The 22489-nt window shown below is 46.6% G+C and overlaps 1 protein-coding gene and 1 long non-coding RNA gene across 2 annotated transcripts in view; both read left to right on the forward strand.

The window, feature by feature from the left end:
* LOC114642422 (uncharacterized) overlaps window positions 1–22489 on the forward strand; it is a 217128-nt gene that overhangs the window by 90070 nt on the left and 104569 nt on the right. The gene's annotated exons all lie outside the window — the stretch shown is intronic.
* Window positions 10080–13282, forward strand: LOC127529832 (uncharacterized). The gene is made up of 5 exons (XR_007936447.1): window positions 10080–10250; window positions 10315–10426; window positions 10475–10538; window positions 12916–13043; window positions 13204–13282. It is a non-coding gene; the product is annotated as an uncharacterized LOC127529832 (long non-coding RNA).

A 22489-nucleotide genomic window follows, 5' to 3' on the forward strand; every position in this document is an offset into this window, starting at 1 on the left:
AGATACACAGAGGGTCATCACTATGTGCCTGTCCACCCACTAAGGTCTTCTGATTCTGGCCATCTTGTTGTGCCCCCCACTAATCTACACTCCATGGGTGACAGCAGGGCCTTCAGCTGTATAGCGCCCAGACTCTGGAATGACCTACCGAAATTAATCAGGTCAGCTGACTCCATGAATTCTTTTAAAACTCATCTGTTCAGTTTGTCCTTTAGCTCTACTTGACTTTATTACCCTTCTCTCAGTTTACTTCTCTGTCATGATGCTCATGTGACCTGTGTGTGTGTGCGAGATCATCAATTATGGTGTCTATTAGGTTTTATCTGTGAATTCACTGTCGTAATCTTCTTTATTTATTTATCTGGTTTGTACAACGCTATATACTGTATACCCTGCCGTTCTTCTTATATTCTGTAAGTGCCTTGAGCATGGGAAAGGCGCTATATAAATAAAATGTATTATTATTATTATTATTATTATTATTATACATTTCAACTAAAAGCTGATGGCCTTCACTTTGCCGTTCTTCTCCTCTGTTTGTGCCTTCAGTGCTGAGGCTCTTTTAGTCAAAGTGTCTGAAGACCTAAAGGTGACAATTGACCAGCAGACTTTTTAGTCCATAGCTTTAGCCACTAAACCGTGCTGCTTGTTCCCAGCGTTCTTCTGATGTCCCTCCTTGTTGTTTCAGGGTCACAGGCAGGAGTCACCATGTTGACATCACAGAGAGAAGTCGTTGCTCTACGGGACTCCGACGTCATACTTCCTTGTAGCTTTTCTGTCTCACCGGGCACAATGGACCTCAAACTGCTGACCGTTTCTTGGACTCACTATGGCTTCGTGATTGCCAAGTTTGAGAAAGGAGAGGTGACGGCGAGAGAAGAAGCCACTCTGTCTGAACAAAACATCAGAGAAGGAAATGCCTCCCTGCTCTTGACATCCATCGTGAAACGAGACGAAGGGCAGTACGAGTGTGAAGTCAAACATGCAAGACAGAAAGGAGCGGCCACCATGGCTCTGATCATCCAATGTAAGTGACGTTCCTCTGACAAAGCTGTCATATCAGTGTTCTACATTTCAGATCACAAAGGCACAGATGAGGTCCTCATTCCTTGGTGGTTTTCTTTCTCTTTGTCTCCTCAGTGCCTCCTGAAGTCCTCCTACTGCCTGAGTCAGTTCATCTGCTAACTGACCTGACCTGCTCTGCCAAGAACTTCTATCCCAAAAAAATCAGTTTCATGTGGACGAGGAGTGGAGAGCCCGTTACACCTTTTAATACCACAGAGACACAGCAGAACCCCGATGGCACATTCAACTCACTGAGTGTTTACCGCTTTACACCCATCAGCCGGGACCACCTGACCTGTGAGGTGCAGCATGAGGGTCTGAAGGAGCCGCTGAGGAGATCTGTCACGTGTGAGTAGAGCCGGCGACCTCTGAGGGGATCAGTGGGACCTTCTGAAGGCCGGTGTGAAGTTCCTAATTCTAATTCTAATTCTAATTCTGCTGCCCTCTCTTGGTCCTCAGGTGCCTTTTATGGCAGAACATTTAAACATCCACCACTACTCACAATCCATGGCTGCTCTTCTTAATCAGAAACATGGGGATGGTTTGTAGTTTTGTTTTGCTGTCAAAATAGACTCCCAAACAAGGAACATATATCTATATATATAAAATTCTTTTCGCGTTTGAAACGGAAATTACGTATGACCACAGAACATATTAAAATACAGGAACTAATCACTTCATTTGTGGATGCCATTTTTATATCGTCGTTACGAATTGTTATTATTTGTGTGAGTTATCTTACTGATATTGAAAAGAATTAAACACAAACACGCCGATCTATCCCATAGAAGTGCACCCCGCGTCACCCGCTCCCAGTCCTCCTCTCTGGACTACAGCGCTGAGCCGTCCGTGTGTTCTGACAGAGAAGTTTTATTTATTCGTCCACGTGACTGTCACTGAAACTGCCACATTGTAACTTTTTTTTAGTTGGCAGTACTTGATAGTAGAAGAGATGAGGAAAACAGCTTTGCATCTTTCTACTTTTTAACTGCGCTGAGCTGTAAACAATGTGAAGATGAGACCACCTCCAGCGGCGAGGGGTCGTGAGAACAAAGTGGACGCTGGGAGGCGCGGAATGTCAGGCTGCTCTGTCGGGTCGAGAGCTTCACAGTTTTGGGCTGCGTCCTCTCTTCTCGCACTGTTTGTGACACTTCAAGTACCCCGTTGGCCTCCGGTAAGAGTGGAAATCTTTGTGAATGAATGAGTGTAATCGGCGCCATCGAAGCAGGACTCTGTTTGTAAATTGCTCTGCACGACTACTTACTGTCCCTTAAGGTGAGTTCGGGTCACTAAAACCCCGCAACATTCAAGGTTGCTTTTGTGATCAATTATTTTAAGAAGATGGAGAGTTTACATCTAAGAAGATGTACAGACCTCTTCATGTACAGTGTTGGACTTGGGAATTGTTTGGACCTTCTGCCCGTTAAGCACGGAATGGCAGCGTCCACATTTATCAGAATTATTTTTCTCTTAAATCACAGGCACGTAGTGTAAGGTTGTCAGGCAGAAATTTGGACGATCACATAGAAAATGTAATTTCTATACCACAGCGGTCATGTAGCGCCTTTCACAAGGGATCTACTACCGACAGATGATCCAAATACATTTTAGCTGCTGTTAGTACTACTTACCTGTTGTGTTATAGCGCCTTTAAAATGTAGTTTACCCAAAATCACTCCAGTAGTGCTCAATGTATCTTTACTTCTTAAATGTTAATGTTTTACTGTTTAATAACTTATACACTACATTTTATGTTTTTACCCTTGCACTTAGTGAGCGAAGCCACTGGGTAATCAGCTAGTATATATATCTATCTATATAAAGCTCAGAAAAATTATATAAGGAAAAAACATTTTTAAAGAGCACACACTGTCCATTACACCTTCTGACAGCAGCTCTGTGCAGTGCGTCTCCACTGATGAGGTGGTCCATTCAGACTCTATGGACCTGACCCTCCTGAGATGTATGGAGAACTCCTGCTGAGGTGAACGTTCAGCTCGTTCTGAACAAAGACATCAGATGGTAGGCACCTCCAGTGACCCCTCACCCCCCATTGGGTCTGTCCAGGTCTGTCCATTCCATCCATCTGAACAAACTGACTACCCCGTGGTGAGTAGTGACAGCTCAGCATGTCTCTGTACTTGAGTGTTTAGAATCAGATGAAATGACGACTGTGGTAACTGACCCGGACACAGACAGGCAGACATCGTTAGTTCACCCTCCACACGTTTATTTACAATATATACAGAATAAAGTGCCACACACAACCCCAAAACTCCCCTAAATTCCAGGCCTCACAATGCCTCTCTTTCTCTGGTCCGCCTGCACTCCTCTCCTCCTGAGCTCCATCTTGCTTCCGCCCAACCCCAGCCGTCGAATGGAGGGAGGCGACCCCTTCTATAACCACCCAGATGTGCTCCAGGTGCTTCCCGATTAACTTCTGCCGACACTCCGGGTGTCCCTAGTCTTCTTCCCCCAGCACTTCCGGGTGTGGTGAAAGTGCTGAGGGCCAGGGCTCCTCAGGCATTGGGATGCCCCCTGGCGGTGACCATGGGCCCCTATAGGGTTGAGCTTCTACGCTCTGTTCCCATGGTCCCCAAAGCCACCAGGGCAGTCGTCCCCTCATGGCCTCCTCCTGGGCATCCCGGCTGGGTACCACCCCCAGCCACTTGCCACACTACAGAGTTGGCCATTGTCTTTTGATCAGCCTTGAGATCCAACAATCCATGACAAACACAGAAATCCAATTAAAAATAACCACTTGAGCTCTGGTTTGTCTGGCTGTCACTCACAATGTCACTCCTTCAGTATCTCCGTCATTCCCTACATGAGTGTTGACGTCTCCCAGTGTGTCTCCACATTCAGTAGATGGTACCATTCTGAGCACCACAGCCAACATCTCTAAACAGGCTGAACACTCTGAATAGTCGTAAGGTTCAGAAACACAAGCAGAAGCCAGTGCTGCTGTAAGAGGACTCCTGTCACAACCAGAGAGGACATGGAGGAAGTCACGTCAATGTGTACCCTGAAGAGACTGGACTTGAATTCCCACCAGCCAGTGTTCCTCCCTGAGTCCATGTAACTGTCTCTCTGGCTCCTCTGCTTTTCTGACCACTTCTCTAAGGAGTTCATCTGATGAAGAACGGGAGACTGAGCAGCAGCATAGAGTGGAATAGACAGTGAAGACCACAAGGCAGCACATTGAGCAGACCAGGACTCCATGGGGTTAATGGCTTCTGTGTGACTGTCTGGGCCACACACATGAGTTAGAGTGAAGGGCTTTGAGGTGGCATCACCAACAAAAGAGCTACTTGTTAACTGATGAGGGAGGGAGACGTCTACTGCTGTGAGACGCAGACTTACTGATTCAGACTTGGGTGGTTATGGTAGAAATTAACGGATTAATTAAAGAAACAACTCATCCTGTAGGAGGACAAGTTTGATAAAACCCTTCAGAGTCAGCAATCAGGCAGGAGAAAGTGAGCCCACCTGTGTCATTTATTTACCTGAAGATGGAGGAGCATCCATCACAGCAGTCTGTTACATTGTGGCCAGTGTGTACAGTGTGTACAGTGAGTTTGTATAACAGCGCTGAGTTAGAGCCTTCATGTCAAACTCTGATTGGTTAAAAGACAGCAGCTGTTTCAGCACAGAGCACAAGCAGCCTGAGATACAAGTCGTTCTCCATTGTAGCCTCGTTCTTCTGCTCTTATTCTGTTATGGGCCAACTAGCAAGTCTTACCGGGTGCGTGGAGGAACCTGACGACAGCTTGTGTCCTGAGCCGTCCTTCTGGAACATTCTGCGTATTTAGTTACTTGACCATTTCTGCTTTCTCTTTATAACATTTCTAAAACAAATGTTTATATACAGTATGTCAATGTGCACTGATGACCAAAATACTTAACTGTTGTTACCTCTGAATTATTCTCTCACAGGTACAAAGTAACACGCTCCAGTAATCTGATTACGTTACTCGGTAATGAAGTTGTGTAAAGCGTTAAAGTTTCACGTCTTGTCCTCAGTTTGTAGCTCCTGACTTAACTAACTTTTCATTACTTACATTAAAAATGTGTTTCATAAGTAAATAACAGAAATGCCATAAACGTCTTGAAGGTCAGCTGTTCAATCTCACATAATATTTGAGGAGGGAGCAGAATGAACTGAATTTGACAAAGCTGTCAGATCTGGACTGGAGCGACGTCTTATTTTAGGACATTACTGTACTTGGCTTAGATATGTCTTTACTAAGGAAAGAGAGATTTTGAGTTCTTGTGAACAGTGTCTAAGATCACAGTCTCCTGCTCTGACATGGGCAGACTCTGGATGTGAACGTTCAGGCCTTGTGATGATGTCATACAATGTCTATAAAGCTTCATCCTGAGTCTGCAGAAGGAGAAGAACAAATGGCTGTAAATATCATGTGCTGCAGTAGAAAGAACAGTCGGCCTTTAACTGAAAGGTACAACCGATGAGGAGGACAGGATTCTGGTGTTGTGTCAGTGTCTGTGCACCAGGACTGTTTCTGATTATAGAGGATCTTCTCATGTAGCATAGTGAGGTCTATGGAGGTCCTCCATTTTACTTCTCAAGTGATTGCATATCAAGGCGAGTGTCGTGAGAGTGTCAGCTTCCCTTGGATGAGCAGGCGCTGTAATCGTCTCCCACAACTCCACACTTCCCACATCTCCACTTCAGATGTGCAGAGTGGCTCCAGCCTGGTGACGCAGCCCATCTCAGATTAGCCCTGCAGCAGTTGTGGCGGAGCACCTCACCAAACTGAAGGTTCAATACGCAAAGCTCTTCAATGTGTAGATGTGATGTGAGCATCTACAGACTTGACTCAAAAACCACAAAAAAGCAGGCAAACGAACACAAAAACATTAAATGTGACTGAGAGAGTGAGCCGTGATGTTCCACACTGAGGAGCACCATCTTAATGAAAAGACAAAACATTCAAGTAAACTTTTAAATGGAGACTCTAATCTAGAAGAGAGTTAGATACCCTAGGAATGAAAACTCCAGAAGAAGAGATTTACACCTCAGGGAAAGCTCAGGAGAAATTCATAAAAAGCTCGAATCGTAACAAAGAGGACTCCTTAGTAATTAGTAATGGAGGACTCTCTTTGGGTGACCACCCGACTCTGAGGGGTCCGTCACAGACATGGAAGGCAGTTTGTCTGTTTGTGGCCTCATGGATGCCCAGTGGACCCCCAAAGCTGTTGGTTTAAGTCCCTTCTGACACTCGCTGTTTGATCCTCAGAACGTCACTTAACCAGCAGTGAGAAATACAAACGTCGTCATCTTCACAGTGCGGAGGTTCACATGTAAAGCACCTCCGGTTGTTTTATTCCTTACAAAGGCGCTATATAGAAGACAGAGTCTGACTGTGTGTTGTGCTGACTTGTGTCTCCTTCTGTAACTTTCTGTTCTCCTTGGCCATCAAACCTCATTTTATTCTTTGTTAATTAGTTTTGCCTAAAATTATTTTTCGATTTTTTCTTTCTTCAACTTGTAAAGCACTTTGAGCTCCGTCAATTGTATGAAAACGTGCCTTAGAAATAAATGTTATTGTTGTTGTTGTTGTGAATGTTACAAGTCATGTGACATGTGCTGTGGTGACCCTACCTGAACACTCTGGAGACCAGCTGATGGCACCGCTGAGACGCAGGATGATAGATAATCATGTCTGGGGTCTCCAAGTGCTCCTCATGTGACTCCTGACTTCTGTTCTCTTGTATAGACGAGGGACTAACTGGCGGAGAGGTGGCAGTCATTGTGATCACAGTCATCATCCTCTTCCTCCTCCTCCTCGCTGTCTTCTGGTTCTTCTCAGGTGAGTCTGCTGTGATCTCCACTGCCTGTCCTGTTGTGTGTTAGTTGATTCGCTGGTTTTTGATTCTCAAAGGTGCAGCTGTAGCAGTAATGGAGGCCTCAAACAAACACCAGTAGACACTCGTGTGAGAAGGTCAAACAGCAGTAGTGGCAGGAACAAAATTAAGAGAAAGTACGTTGTGTGTTGAGTTCCACCGATAGTCAAACTGCTGGTCTTCATTCTCTTCATGTTCATTGATAAGCAAACTGGCAGGTGAACACAGTGCCCCCTGCTTGTGTCTGCTGAGCTGCCATTCAGTGAGCCTGGTGAGGTCGGTCACTTTTACTAAATGAGATTTTATTAAAGTTCCTGACCAAATCAGATGATTTGAAGACTGAGACCCCTGCTGGTGAAGATGGAGGTCTCGGGCCTCATCAATGTGCTGTGCCTTCAGGTCACACTGGAGCTGTTTTCATATCCCACCTCTGGACCAATGACCCTGTTCTTGTAACTTAACCTTCCTTACTTAGTTACACTCAATGGTGCAGATTTGAGGAGCTTTTAATGTGTGAAATGTGCTGTTCAAGGTGACCACGGACTGGAAGGGACCGCAGTACTGGCTTACTGTCACCTTCCATATTGGCCCTCACTGCCTTTGTCCTTCGTCACCTACAGCAGTGCTCCGCAACCTTTTCTCACCTACGACACACCAAAGTTCTTCCTAGAATTCCGCGGCACATCAAAAGCCAAAATATATAGCAGTGGCGTAGCTGGGGGGGGTATGGGGGTGTGGTCCGCTCCGAGCGCCAGCTATTTAGGGGCGTCCAAACTACGGTAGTTTCCTTTTTTTTTTTTTGTTCCTTGAGGAGGCGCAAAAAAAATTGCTTTCAGCTTTGGGCCGTCAAATTTTTCACCGCCCCGGGCAACATGATCTCCAGCTACGCTACCGATATATAGATATTAATTTAATACACAAATTTTACAATTCATTTTCATTTTTTATTATAAGTATACATTTATTATAAGTATACATACATAAAAACTATACTATATTTACTTTTATGCAATCTTAATAATTATTATAACATAATGACTGATTAATGTGATACCTGCGCTTGTTTCAATGAACACAAAAGTTTTATATTCGGCTCAATATTTGACAGCGCAACCCGAAGTTCTTGGTCAAGATCTTTTAAGAATGACCGCTTATCATTTTTAATTAACACAAGAGTTGTTTGTCTTTTTTGGCGTAACTGGGATGGTTTGAATTTAGATGGCGATTTAGTTTACTGGGTGCCATTGCCTCGTTTGATAGCTGATCACCGCAAATGATGCATTGTGGCTTTGGAGCCGTTTCGTCACCACACCACAAGAATCCATATCGAATGTAGTCTTCGTTGTACTTCCATTTCACAATCTTCTTTGTTTTTTTTGCAACACTTGTGCTGGGTTCTTCATCATCTGTACGTGAAGACGAATCTTTTCCACGTAAAAATTTATCCATATTTAAAGGGGTATAAAACTAAATATGAATCACACGAAGAACGTTAACCATACACAATTCAGCAACACAACTAACAGTAATGAATGATAACTACTGTCGCAAGACGAGTGAATGCGACGTAGCACGACTAACACGTCGGCTTGAATTGAATCTAGGTGAGGGCACGGAGCGCTCTGCCTATCAAAGCATACTACGGAGTTGTCTGGCGACTACGTAGGGCCTACGTCGTAGGCGACAGGCGCCAGGCGATGGGATTTATTATTTCAGAGAAAAGACACATACAATTATGAAACCTTTAAAAGGCTATTTACGCGAATATTTCATTGCACGTATTCTCGTTATTGTGTTTCTAAGGAGGACCGTTGAAATATTATTTAGTTAGAAAATTGTCTTATTTGACCGCGTCACACCTGTATCGGCTCAAGGCACACCAGTGTACCGTGGCACACCGGTTGCGGAGCACTGACCTACAGTACACCTTCAAGCTCACTGCTGGCTGTGCCTCTCAAGTCCTTTGTTATGTGATGTGGCTTAACCAGCGGTGGTGGTGGTGACCACAGTTGGATGTTCTCAACCCTTGATGTGACCTTGTGGGCAGTTTGTGGTGGAAAATAATTTAAAGAAAACTGAAAGATCAACAAAAGAAACTGAGCAAGGAAATGGAAGAGGAGTGGAAACAGAGAAATAAATGAAACGTTAAGTGACAGTAAAGTTGGGACAGATGAGGCCTCACTGCAGGACACTGAACTGTAAAACGCAAATCAATTTGTCATCATTGTCACTTCCTTATTTCATTTTTTGTTACCAAGTCACACAAGTCACCTCCTTAAGATGTTTTCTGGACATTACTGACCACGTCACTCTACTCGGTTGTTCACTTCTATCACCTGCTCTCTCTCTCTCTCTCTTTTTCTCTGTTTCAGTGTCCCTGTCACCTCTCGTCCCCCTCAAGCTGGTCCAGGGTGACCTCGGGTCAGTGAAGTGCACCCTCACAGGCTGGAGACTTGGACTGGTCACTCAGCAGTGGTTTATCAATGATAAGAAGATCACACTGGACAATCAGCAGAGAGACTGTGAGGACGTCACCTCAGTGCCCCTAAATAGCCCCACTGGTTACCATCTGAAGACAGACCCTCCTAAGGAAGGCATCTTTAGGACAGAGACCCCTGTGACCCTGCAGTTTACACCGACACGAGCTGACCACGAGGGGGCAGTGTGCAGGTGTCATGTCCGTCATCGGCTCACCCGGAGGAGCGTGGAGCACACTGTCACATTACCACAAATATCCAGTAAGTGACCTCCTACTTGGCCAGTACAGTTCACTGTCCCAGACTCCATTTTGTCACTCACTGTTGTCTCTCCTGTCCCTGATCTCCAGTTCGTCCTCAACTCTCAGACATCGAGAACGTCTCTCAGGACTCGGACATCGACGTGAAGCTGCAGGTCAGAGCTGATGAGTTTCACCCCAAAGACATCAACTTCACGTGGTCAGTGGGATGCAAAGAAGTCACCTCAGAGTCAGTGAACCCCCCAGAAATCACAGATAACAACAATGGGACCTTCAGCTCAGTGAGTGTCTGCTCTGTCCCACTGTCTGTGGTCCAGGAGCCTGGGTTCAAGGCCTCGGTGGTCATTGAGCACGAATCTGTGGGAAAGGTGGAGAAGACGGTCACCGGTGACACCCCAGGTAAGTCCACCACTCCACTGGTGTAAAGTGCACCACATGGCTGCTCTGTTTTAGTGTCTCACTTTGAAGTTGGATTTTAGAACATTGTTGGCAAAGCAGAGGTGACAGAGCAGTGAGGTGACAGAGAAGTGATGTGACAGGGCAGTGAAGTGACAGGACAGTGAAGTGACACAGAAGTGAAGTGACAGGGCAGTGAAGTGACAGGACAGTGAAGTGACACAGAAGTGAAGCGACAGGGCAGTGAGGTGACAGGACAGTGAAGTGACAGGACAGTGAAGTGACAGAGCAGTGAAGTGACAGAGCAGTGAAGTGACAGGGCAGTGGAGTGACAGGGCAGTGAGGTGACAGGGCAGTGAAGTGACACAGAAGTGAAGTGACAGAGTAGTGATGTGACAGGGCAGTGAGGTGACAGAGCAGTGAAGTGACAGAGCAGTGAAGTGACAGGGCAGTGAGGTGACAGGGCAGTGAGGTGACACAGAAGTGAAGTGACAGAGTAGTGATGTGACAGGGCAGTGAGGTGAGAGAGCAGTGAAGTGACAGTGTAGTGAAGCGACAGGACAGTGAAGTGACAGGGCAGTGAGGTGACAGAGCAGTGAAGTGACAGTGTAGTGAAGTGACAGGACAGTGAAGTGACAGGGCAGTGAGGTGACAGAACAGTGAAGTGACAGTGTAGTGAAGCGACAGGACAGTGAAGTGACAGGGCAGTGAGGTGACAGAGCAGTGAAGTGACAGTGTAGTGAAGTGACAGGACAGTGAAGTGACAGAGCAGTGAAGTGACAGTGTAGTGAAGCGACAGGACAGTGAAGTGACAGGGCAGTGAAGTGACAATGTAGTGAAGTGACAGGACAGTGAAGTGACAGGGCAGTGAGGTGATAGGGCAGTGAGGTGACACAGAAGTGAAGTGACAGGGCAGTGAAGTGACAGGGCAGTGAAGTGACAGTGTAGTGAAGCGACAGCACAGTGAAGTGACAGGGCAGTGAAGTGACAATGTAGTGAAGCGACAGGACAGTGAAGTGACAGTGTAGTGAAGCGACAGGACAGTGAAGTGACAGTGTAGTTAAGCGACAGGACAGTGAAGTGACAGGGCAGTGAAGTGACAATGTAGTGAAGTGACAGGACAGTGAAGTGACAAGACAGTGAGGTGACAGAGCAGTGAAGTGACAGTGTAGTGAAGTGACAGGGCAGTGAGGTGACAGAGCAGTGAAGTGACACAGAAGTGAAGTGACAGAGTAGTGATGTGACAGGGCAGTGAGGTGACAGAGCAGTGAAGTGACAGTGTAGTGAAGTGACAGGACAGTGAAGTGACAGGGCAGTGAGTTGACAGAGCAGTGAAGTGACAGTGTAGTGAAGTGAAGTGACAGGACAGTGAAGTGACAGGGCAGTGAGGTGACAGAACAGTGAAGTGACAGTGTAGTGAAGTGACAGGGCAGTGAGGTGACAGAGCAGTGAAGTGACAGAGCAGTTAAGTGACAGTGTAGTGAAGTGACAGGGCAGTGAAGTGACAGAGCAGTGAAGTTACAGGGCAGCGAGGTGACAGAGCAGTGAAGTGACAGAGCAGTGAAGTGACAGAGTAGTGAGGTGACAGAGCAGTGAAGTGACAGTGTAGTGAAGTGACAGGACAGTGAAGTGACAGGGCAGTGAGTTGACAGAGCAGTGAAGTGACAGTGTAGTGAAGTGAAGTGACAGGACAGTGAAGTGACAGGGCAGTGAGGTGACAGAACAGTGAAGTGACAATGTAGTGAAGTGACAGGACAGTGAAGTGACAGGGCAGTGAGGTGATAGGGCAGTGAGGTGACACAGAAGTGAAGTGACAGGGCACTGAAGTGACAGGGCAGTGAAGTGACAGGGCAGTGAAGTGACAGTGTAGTGAAGCGACAGCACAGTGAAGTGACAGGGCAGTGAAGTGACAATGTAGTGAAGTGACAGGACAGTGAAGTGACAGGGCAGTGAGGTGACAGAGCAGTGAAGTGACAGTGTAGTGAAGTGAAGTGACAGGACAGTGAAGTGACAGGGCAGTGAGGTGACAGAGCAGTGAAGTGACAGTGTAGTGAAGCGACAGGACAGTGAAGTGACAGTGTAGTTAAGCGACAGGACAGTGAAGTGACAGGGCAGTGAAGTGACAATGTAGTGAAGTGACAATGTAGTGAAGTGACAGGACAGTGAGGTGACAGAGCAGTGAAGTGACAGTGTAGTGAAGTGACAGGGCAGTGAGGTGACAGAGCAGTGAAGTGACACAGAAGTGAAGTGACAGAGTAGTGATGTGACAGGGCAGTGAGGTGACAGAGCAGTGAAATGACAGTGTAGTGAAGTAACAGGACAGTGAAGTGACAGGGCAGTGAGTTGACAGAGCAGTGAAGTGACAGTGTAGTGAAGTGAAGTGACAGGACAGTGAAGTGACAGGACAGTGAAGTGACAGAACAGTGAAGTGACAGAACAGTGAAGTGACAGGGCAGTGAGGTGACAGAGCAGTGAAGTGACAGAGCAGTTAAGTGACAGAGCAGTTAAGTGACAGTGTAGTGAAGTGACAGAGCAGTGAAGTTACAGGGCAGCGAGGTGACAGAGCAGTGAAGTGACAGAGCAGTGAAGTGACAGAGTAGTGAGGTGACAGAGTAGTGAAGTGACAGTGTAGTGAAGTGAAGTGACAGGACAGTGAAGTGACAGGGCAGTGAGGTGACAGAACAGTGAAGTGACAGAGTAGTGAAGTGACAGAGTAGTGAAGTGACAGGGCAGTGAGTTGACAGAGCAGTGAAGTGACAGTGTAGTGAAGTGACAGGACAGTGAAGTGACAGGGCAGTGAGGTGACAGAACAGTGAAGTGACAGAGTAGTGAAGTGACAGGGCAGTGAGGTGACAGAGCAGTGAAGTGACAGAGCAGTGAAGTGACAGTGTAGTGAAGTGACAGGGCAGTGAAGTGACAGAGCAGTGAAGTTACAGGGCAGCGAGGTGACAGAGCAGTGAAGTGACAGAGCAGTGAAGTGACAGAGTAGTGAGGTGACAGAGCAGTGAAGTGACAGTGTAGTGAAGTGACAGGACAGTGAAGTGACAGGGCAGTGAGGTGACAGAGTAGTGAAGTGACAGAGTAGTGAGGTGACAGAGTAGTGAAGTGACAGAGCATTGAAGTGACAGAGCAGTGAGGTGACAGAGCATTGAAGTGACAGAGCAGTGATGTGACAGAGCAGTGAAGTGACAGGGCAGTGAGGTGACAGAGCAGTGAGGTGACCACTAAATGAACAATCAGCAGGGGAGTCAGAGGGTCTGAGGTGGAAACAATCAGCAGAATATGGAGTTACAGTCAGGTGACATGTGAGGTCAGCGGCCATAGTGGCCATTAAAGGAACGTCAGAGTGAAGTGAGGCCATTGAAGTCACAGTCCAGTCTGATCTTTAGGAGGAAGCTGTGGAGACTCGATGAGCCAAACGAGCGCCGACCCTCCATTAAGTGACTGCTGACAGGGTCAGGCCTATTCAGGGTGTAATGGAGGACCAACGCAGGGCAGAATGCCAGCCCATCGGTGGGCACAACAGCAGCCAAACTCACTCTGACCCAATTTATAGTCACTGATTGACCGAATGTGCAGGTCTGTGGAATGTGAGGGGGGATTAAAGCACCAGGGAGATAAAAAAGCAGGTGGACACGGGGAGGACTGCGAAACTCAACACAGGAATTTGAACCTGGGACTGTGGAGCTGTGAGGCAGCTGTGCCAATGACTCTGCCAACGACTGTGCCACTGTTGGGACAAACACAACACTGAGGTTTATATTCTGGTGACTGATGGACACCAGGGTCAGGTGGTCTTTACCTCGTATGTCCCTCTCGGTCTTTCAGTGTCTATATTTCAGATTTAAGTTGTGATATCAGACACTGAAGAAGTGGCCTCACTGGAGTGTAGGTGGCACAGCACTTAGTGCTACAGCCTCACAGCTCACTGGCTCTGTTCTTTGATGTTCTCCTCACGTCTGCCTGTTTTTTTGTGATCAGATCAGAGACTTTGGCCAACAGCAGGAGTCTCCCATTTGAGGACTGGAGTCCCATTCAGGGCTGACTCTGCCATTCACTGGGATCGTCTCTGGCCCTCGGGATCCTAAACTCCATTAAATGATATTGAAAGTGGCTGGCTGGCTGTTTGGAGTCCTACACTGACACGTCTGAGATCTTTGACAGTTTGGAGACGTACCTGCCTCACATGACATCAGACTGGCATTGACGTGGACCCTCACAGAAACTTGTTAGGCTAAATTAACACAAATATCGCAAAGTTTGTCACCACACAGAGAACCTCAGGCACCTGGTGGAGGTGACAAGTAGTGCGGTGAACAGAAGGACTTTAGGACCCTCAGATTTGGACTTGATGTTATGTTTGAGAAATGAAGTGAAATGAGGTCTGTGAGCTTGTTGGGCTGAGAGGGTGAAAGGCCCGTTGTCATCAAAGTCATTGTAGTGACAACATGAGCCAAGGATCTGACCAGAGAAGTGCCAGCCATGAAGGTTATGATTCTGAAATACGACTCAAGTTATAAAGAGATGACCTGGGGTGATGAAGGAGGATATCAGGTTATATAGCGCCCCCCCAGTGTGTGGAGTGCAAGTCCAGGGCTGTGTAACACACTAGTGAGCCCTCACCTGGAGGACTTTGTACAGGTTTGGTGTTCATATTAAAAAAGACAAAGCCGAGCTAGAAGACGTCCAGAGGATGGCTACTGTGAAGACTACAGAGAGCAAGTGACGAAGATGAAGACGATGGACTGAAGAACTGGAAAGTGTGAAAGGAGTCAGTGCAGTGGATTTGGGCTTTTACTGTAAAATGAGTTGTTCATCAACACACAGAATGGACGTTTCTTACAGAAATCGTGGAGTGTTTTATTCACAGAGGACCCCTTGAAATAAACGAGCAAGTAGTGTGGCAGAACGTTAGGGACCTCCACGTCTTAACTGGCTGATATTCCACAAATGTTAAATAAACAGACGATGATAAATGAGAAGACTTGCTGTGTCCGCTGAGATGTTTGGTTGTTGAGGCTCAGGCTGTGATTTCTGTTATCCTCTTCATTCACACCAAGCACTGAGTCGATGACTGAAGACACCAAACTGAAATCCAAGTCATGTGTCATTAGCGCCATCAGCGAGGGCACAGAGAGAGAAACACGGGTCAGAAAGAGGCCAAGTTCAAGACCACCGAGTCGTCTAAATACAAGAAACCAGGAGACGAACGGACAAAGTCAAACAGCAGGAGATCAGAAATAAAATAAATCACAAGGAAGAAGGCAGAGGAGAGTTGTGGGGTCCTAAAGTCACATATCATGGCATCTCTTTAAATGGCCTTTCAGCTCATTGCCAGTTCAGACGTCATCAGCGCTGCGTCTCCTGCTGAATGCTGGGATGTCTCTGTGGATACGGGAGACGTGAATAACACAAAGTAACGGCTCTCATCAGGGTCTAAAATGGGGTCAAGGTAAAAAAAACAAAAATTAATAAATAATAAATAAATAATCAGCTTTAAAATGAGGCATTAATATAGAAAGTGATGGAACATTCAGAATCCTGAATCTAGAAGACCCCCAAACCAAGTAAAGTCCATGGTTAGGCTTAGGGTTATGACAAAGGCCATGAAGAATAAACCAAAGTATCAGCCATGACGCGCTAATCCCCTTCACAGTACGTTTGATTTCACAAAAGTCGTTTACTGCACTGAGGAGTCGCCTCACTTGGCCTCTCATTACACTCCAGCTGCACTTTATCATCTCGTTCTTAGAAGTTTCATCCTGGTACCCCCAAGTCCTCCGTTACCCTAACACGTGAGCTGAGATGACCTGACGTGTGTGTGTGTGTGTGTGCGTGTGTGTGTGTGTGTAAGTGTGCTCTGCAGTGGACTGGCCATCTCCATGGTGTTTGTCCTGCTCTCTCGTGTTTAAGGTCAGAGGTCCTTTTGTCTTTGGACTTTCTCTTCTTCTCTTCTCTTAAATTAAAACTTTAGGTTTCCTGTCTGATCCTCCAATCATCTTCTGTGTTCTCATAAACAGACCCCCTAAGGAGATGATGAAGGATCACATCCGTGACAGCAGACATGAAACACACCAGGCTAGTTGATGATCATCAGCTGTATGGGCCATGGGAACCTGCAGAAGGTTTAAACAAAATCAGATTGATGGCTTCATTGGAGTTGTTCAGAGTCAGACTTGAAGGGCCTACGACTTTCTGACAAACGAGAGAATCAGCAGAGTGAGGACATCTTAGACCCCTCACCGTGTCTGAGGTTCATTCGGCTGAAGGGTCTCTTTACTGATGAGAAGTCTTTTGGTTCCTCAGTTTCTGTATTGACCTCCTTAGCGTTAGACCCGAGTGTCACGTGGACAACTGTAGAGTCGCGTCTCACGTCAGCGTTAGACCTGAGGATTACTTGGGCTGTAAAAGTGCTAACAGCGTCAGTCCTGAGTGTCACTCGGTCAGTGGTGTAGCTGCGTCTTAAGTAAGTGTTAGGCCCAAGAGTGACCTTGGCAATGGTGTGGGCACATCTTCATTATAACATAATGGCGTCTGGTGAGAAACGTTCTTCAACAGCCCAAGTGCTGCACACTCTTAATGGTGATAGGGGGCCGTGATGTGGAGGACCCTCTCATCAGCAGTGATGACAAAGTGAATGTGTCTTTGGGTAGTGACATTGAAACAGACAATGAAACTGAAATCGATTGTGATGAATCTGAAAGTGACTGACCAGTCCTGTCTGTTTACAGGTATTGATGGGCGCCCCCTGCTGTCCGACATTGAAATGCTCAGGTTTACTAAGGTGGGTGAGCCCTGCACCCTGAGCTGCACCATCTCCAGGTTTTTCCCCAAAGCTCTCACAGTGATGTGGCTGAGGGTCCGAGCAGAGGGTGGACATCAGCCTGTAACTGCAGAGTCACCTGAGTGGAAAGCCACAGTGACCAGCAGCCACCCAGAGAGGAGGAATAACACGTATGAGGTGACCTCTGAGGTGCAGTTCACTCCTAACAGTCTCAGTGAAGTGGAGGAGATGACGTACATCTGTAGGGTGGGACACGGGACCCTCATGGGGAACACCAAAGAGAAGAAGTCTGGCAAATTGGAGTTAGCAGGTGAGACTGGTTTACTCAGTGGCTGGTCCCAGTTAGACTGGCTGACTGTGGTAGAACTTCTTGTTTCAAGTTTTCTTTCTTTTCCTGAATTGTTTTTACATTTTTTATTTTATTAACTTTAAATATCAGAAATGCCAAAGTGTCTTCTTCTGGTGGCCTAACTGAGACTGTGATGTCAAATTCAATCCTTTATTTCGTAGTCTGAAGCAAAGCCTCAGTGTTGGCCGCCATCTCTGCCACTTCTCACAATCTCATCTTCTGCTCTTCCAGCTGATAGCAGGCGTCCCTGACTCTCTGATGTGCAGATTCACTTCACTGAGTTTCGTCAGCTCTGCACCCTGACCTGTGCCGTCTTGGACTTTTACCCCAAAGACATCAATGTGACCTGGATGAGGAGACACAAGGGAACAGAGGAGATTGTGAAGGCAGAGACACGGGAGTGGGAGTCCGCAGTGAGTCAGTGTGGGCCTGTGTTGAGGGGTAACAAATACTCACTGGTGTCTCAGGCCACATTCACCCCTTGGACCCTGAGTGACCTGGACGACATGGAGTTCATCTGCAGAGTGGACCACGAGACTCTGATGGGGAAACTCACTGGGAAGATCTGCTCAGAGATTCCTGGTATGATCAGTCATGTGACTCCTCACCTCCAGCCAGTGACCTCACTTAGTCACATGACCTGCCCTTTCACCTTCTGTGTTTGTCTCCTCAGGTCTGCACCATCGACCCGTCATGTCAGACATTCAGGTGACTGAGTTTAAAGGACTTGGCCAGCCATGCACCCTGAGCTGCTCCATCCAGGACTTCTACCCTAAAGACATCAGAGTGACCTGGCAGTGCCACACAGCAGGAAAGAGGGGACCAGACATCAGGACTTTACCGTGTGACCCTCAGAGAAGAGAACGGAGCTACCAGCTGGAGTCTAAGGCCATCTTCACCCCCAGAACTCTGAGTGACCTGGAGGATGTGAAGTACATCTGTGTGGTGAAACACCAGACTCTGAGAGGGGACATCATGACGAGGAGCAGTGAGAAGCTGAACATACCTGGTGAGTCTGTCTGTCTGTCTGTCTGTCTGTCAGCACCATGTGTCGTGTTGAGCCGCAGTTTAAGGTCCAGTCCTCCCAGTATGGGGTCTGCACTGAAGCCTCTCTTCACACTTTGTTGGATTTCACTACTGTGACATTCTGTCATGACATCTCTACAACATGCTGTGTGTTTCAGCATTCAAAGCAGACCACCAGTTAGTAGCTTTACTTTCTCTAATCTGCACCATTCATCTTATGGTTATGAGCTCAGGTTTGTTTCCAGGTTTATAAAGTCAGGGGTAGAACTTGACAAGCTGAGGTCACGTCCAGCCATGGAGCAGCTCCTTCATTACCAGTAATCTCTGAGTCTGATGCTGCACTTCACCCGCTTATGAGGGCATTTTAAAAAAAGTCAAAGTGGTCACAAGAGAAACCAGTGAGAGCAGACCAGGACCATGACGCCCACTGCTGGTGTTGTGTGTGAATCTCCCAGTGGTCAGCGTGTTAAAGGCGTGTGGCCGTCCATTGTGTGCTAAAGGTGTGTGTTCATCGTGTGCCCCCCAGCTCTCGGTCTGCTCTGTTCTTATTTTTTCCTCTTTTATTTGCTCTTTACACTCATCAGATATTTTTCTCGTCTATCAGCTGAGCAGATGCACTTAATGGTGTCAGAGTTCATCTCTTTAAAGTATTCATCACCACCTCTTACAGCTGATGTGCTGCTCCACTGCAGGAGTAAATGAAGAGTGAAATGTTTAATGATTAGACTTGGAGCCACTAGGGGGCGCTGCAGCAGGAGGCCAGGCCAGGAGTGACCTTTACTGTGATTGGACAGCAGGGTCAGTGAAGTGTGGTCATAATGTCAACAGGCCGGGCACTGCCACTCACTTTATAAATGAAGCTCAAGCTGATTTATTGTCAGATGACATTATTTACTGCGGTGGGCTGGCACCCTGCCCGGGGTTTGTTTCCTGCCTTGTACCCTGTGCTGGCTGGGACTGGCACCAGCGGACCCCCGTGACCCTGTGTTAGGATACAGCGGGTTGGATAATGACTGGCTGACTGGCTGAAATTATTTAAGACTTGTTGACTGTGTCCGCCATGTTGTTATTTTATGTAGCGCCGTTCCTGAGTGACCTCTCTGCGCAGGGTCCTTACACGTGTCGGTCATTTGTCTCCTATAGTGTGACCAACAGCAGGTGAGGTGACTAACTCGGCCTCGCCCAGGGTGACAGAGCAGTTTTACTGTCAGTGTCATTCCCTTCAGTTGACGTCTTTTCTGTTATTTCTGTATTCGGAGACAAGTCGTTACAAACCATCCTGAAGAAAACATGAAGTTTGGCTTCTCAGTTACATCCAATAGGAGACAGAAATGAAATTAAACAATCAAATCGAGGTCTTTATTTGTGCCTTAATCAGTTTTCTTTTTGGGGGGGCTACTGTCCCCAAGGCCTCTTTCAGAGTCTCATTATAATTAGATGTCTGTGTGATGCCCAGGTTGCCTGCTGCTGGCATCACCTAATTGAACCCGCATCATTGATGGGTTTAGACTGATGTGGAGCAGGTGAATGAGGACACACAGCAACAAGAGGTTGGTGCAAACAGGGCATTGTGCAGTTTAAGTCAAACAATAAAGTGAAGCTCAGTTCATCTTCATTAAATAAATAAATAAATAAATAAATAAATAAAAATGAGGGCTCATTTCGACCAGGAATGCAATGGCGGCTGACAGTGAGTGAGAAAGGTCAGCTGTCCTGCACTGTAAAAAGAGACAAGATGGCTGACCTTCTTCACTCACTGCCAGCCCCGTGTCATTCCTGGCCAATCTGACCAATAAAGTGGTCAGCAGTAAAGAGAAGCTTCACATTATTACTTATTGAACTGAGATTTCACTTAGGACTCTCTTCTTGATATTCTGTATATAAGTTGATAAATATTTTGTGTGTCTTTATTTGTAACTTAGATATTAGTGTTATGTCACTGATAAGAACAGCAATGGTTTGATGGTTAAGATTTTAGGACAGTCTTTGTAATTTTACAACAGGGTTGGGGGAACTGCCTCAGACCAGTTTGACCAGTGATTCTCTGCAGGACTCTCTCAACCAACTGGCCAGCTTCACCTTAACAAATGGTATTGGGGTGACAGGTGTGACACGAACTGTGTCACAGCAGAATTCTATTGGTCTAAAGCTGCCTGAAGCCATTAAGTGCCACAAAGTCTGATTGGCTGTAGGGTTTGGACAGAGAGTCTAGACTTGTGTTTGCTTTACTCCTCCATCTCTCTTACAATATCTCCATGAAGAAGTCTCTCTCTGTCACACCACTGCCATGAGGAGCACCACTCGGCAGCCATATTGAGACGGGCATGTGGCCTGTCTGACTAAAAAGGAGGACTTAACTGGAGACATTAAAGTAACGAACAAGTCAGTGGGCCGCCTGAAACTCCACCTCAGCATCTATCAGGTTGTATGGTGGCCAGTGTTCACTTGTACTTTGCTTATTGTTATTATTATTTATGGATATTCTCAATAATTCATTATTTAAAGTGTCACTTAACTCCTGCTTGTCTTTTACTCTTTGTAATTGCCTGAGGTTATAGAAGGGAAGGTGTGGAGAAGTTCTATGGTACAACACCTGATAAAGAGTGGTGAGTCTGTGAGATTGGAGCCATTCTGACAAAGGCTACACATTAATAATACTAAAGGGTCGAGGTCGAGTAAAATATTATTCTACTGAGACAAAACAGATGTCCTGAATAAACAAATCAAAACAGCAGTCTATGTGGACATCTTAGAGAGTTCTTCACAGTCTGCTGTGATATGGAGACCCAAACCTGGTGACTAAGGGGTGTAAGACCACCAAACAGATTCACTCAGGACCTTACTGACCAGGCCAGGCCTCCTTTGTCTGCCTGGAATGGCTTCACTCCAATGGGCCTTCATCTCAACTACGACTGGCCTGCCTCAGGCCTAGCAAGCCCAAAGGGGACCAAAGCCTTAAAGAGAAACTTAAGGGTCCTAAACATAAATCATAAACCCCACAAGTAGGAGGGTCACCATAAACCTTGGCATGAGAATAAAGAAAGACATTAAGATGATTTTATAAAAAGAAAGATTTATTAACAAAACAACAGAAAACTGAAAAGTGAGTCTTCACAGAGCCAAAGACCCAACAAGTCCCCCTAAATAAGTCCAGTAAGTCCAGTAGATCATCGAGAAATGGACAACACAAGAGGGACAATCAGCAGGACATCCAACAGAAATCACACAACAGAAGGCTTAGCTGATGAGTCCTACTTGTAGCTCGAATATGAAGACAGAAGGTGACACAGCAGCCATGATATCAGGGTGGTCTCACCTCTTGGGGGTCTTCTCACAGAGCACAAGGAAAACAAGCAAACTTAAACACAGAGAGAAAAATTAATCAATAATAAAACAAAATCAATAATAATGACACGCAGAAGTCCTGCAGAAATGACTGATGTGCCACACGTTATGCCCCCTTGGCCCTGCAGTGGTGGTCTTTGTCACTGTGGTCACCTGCTCTTGTCTTTTGTTTTTTTAGGTCTGTTGCGTCCCCCCACTTTGTCAGACATGCAGATTCTCAGGTGGGACGGTCTCGGCAAATCCTGCATGTTGAGCTGCTCCATTCTGAATGTCTACCCCAAAGAGATTGAGGTGACCTGGCTGAGGAGGGACACGATGAACGACAGTGAGGTCACTGCAGGGACTAAAGAGTGTCAGGCCAAGGTCAGGACATCAGAACTAAGACAGGAAGACCTGAGCTACAGAGTGGACAGTGAGGTCGCTTTCATCCCCATGACGCTGGGTAACTTGAATGATGTGGAGTACATCTGCAGGGTGACACACAAGAGCCAGCAGGTGACAATCATCGAGAAGACTTCTGGGAAGCTGCTGTCCACAGGTTGGCACCTCGGTGGTTTCTCTCATTGCAGGTCCGCACTTTACACTGAAATGTGAGGAAACGATTGACGTGAACGGCCAGGAAAGTAAAAATTTAAAGCGTGTAAGCCGTCAGACAGCCACCATGACACTCGAGGGGACACTCAAGGGGACAAGTAGACAAGGGTCTTTCTAGTTTTTAGATACAGTGGAACCTCGAGATACGAGCACCTCTGTATACGAGAAATTCAAAATACGAGGAAAGTATGAGCGAAAAATTCAGCTCTAAATACGAGCATTGGTTCGCGTAACGAGCCACGAGCCAGGCTGTGGGTATAGCTCGCGGCTTAGCGAGGGGGCGTGGTAGCAGTTGCGAGCCGCGATCTGCGGTGTCTGCGTTTCT

This window comes from Erpetoichthys calabaricus, chromosome 12 (assembly GCF_900747795.2).
Source record: "Erpetoichthys calabaricus chromosome 12, fErpCal1.3, whole genome shotgun sequence".
Taxonomy (NCBI): Eukaryota; Metazoa; Chordata; class Cladistia; order Polypteriformes; family Polypteridae; genus Erpetoichthys; species Erpetoichthys calabaricus.